This window comes from Mizuhopecten yessoensis, unplaced genomic scaffold (genome assembly GCF_002113885.1).
Source record: "Mizuhopecten yessoensis strain PY_sf001 unplaced genomic scaffold, ASM211388v2 scaffold7547, whole genome shotgun sequence".
Lineage (NCBI taxonomy): Eukaryota > Metazoa > Mollusca > Bivalvia > Pectinida > Pectinidae > Mizuhopecten > Mizuhopecten yessoensis.
In genome coordinates this window covers 1,490,568-1,491,800 of record NW_018407102.1, presented here as the reverse complement: position 1 = coordinate 1,491,800, position 1,233 = coordinate 1,490,568, and positions in this window count along the sequence as shown.

The window sequence follows — 1,233 nt, the reverse complement described above, 5'->3', positions numbered from 1 at the left end:
ACATGTATATTGTGGCGCCGGACCAGGATATATCACTACCTTAGGTACATACATGTATATTGTGGCGCCGGACCAGGATATATCACTACCTTAGGTACATACATGTATATTGTGGCGCCGGACCAGGATATATCACTACCTTAGGTACATACATGTATATTGTGGCGCCGGACCAGGATATATCACTACCTTAGGTACATACATGTATATTGTGGCGCCGGACCAGGATATATCACTACCTTAAGTACATGCATGTATATTGTGACGCTGTGAGAAGGATATGTCGCTATCTTAAGTTCATACGTTTTTATTGTTATTTTGTGACCAGTATATGCCACTGTATGTACATACAATGCATATAAAGTTAGGTTTTATATCAACAAGATATTGTAAACATTCTTATTTATATATTATATTTAAAGCACATATCTAAGATTACCACTAACATATGCAAGGTTTGAACTTAATTTTTGAACCTACAAGCAATAATTTGCTTGTAGATTTGAAAGTTACATGCAAAACAAAATTTAAACAAGCAAAATAAATTTGTCATGAATATTTTTATTTGTTTGTTGTTTTTCCAATGTAAGGAAGCAGTACCCAAATCGGATCACTACCCAAATCGGATGACATTTTTGCAAAAATACTTATAGATAATTAAATGTGTCAACAAATCAATTATAACAATGATGTAGTCTTAGAATATATAGCCATGCACCATTTTATGTCTACAGATGATTAGTTTTTAAGTTCAAATAGCACAAGAAAAGTCAAATGTCAGTGTTTTCATTACGTTTTTAAAAAATGGAGTGTGCGACGACTATGTATTCTATTTTGGACTATAGGAATAGATTCACACTATAAAAATACTTTTTGTAATATAAATTCTAAAGGTCATCTTAAAATGTTATTATGCTGACAAAAAAATTATTCACTTGAAGCGTAAGATACTGCAAATTTGTTTTCAAAGTTTTTAGCCCACCATCATCTGATGGTGGGCATTCAAATCACCCTGCGTCCGTGGTCCATCTCCCGTCCGTTGTCCGTCGTCCGTTGGTCGTCCGCCGTCCGTCCATAAACAATTCTTGTTATTTGTATTTCTCAAGAAGTCCCATAGGGATCTTTCTCAAATTTTATATGCAGGTTCCCCTTGGTCCTTAGCTGTGCAGGGCAACTTTTGAGACTGATCGGATAAACAACATGGCCGACAGGCAGCCATCTTGGATTTTGATA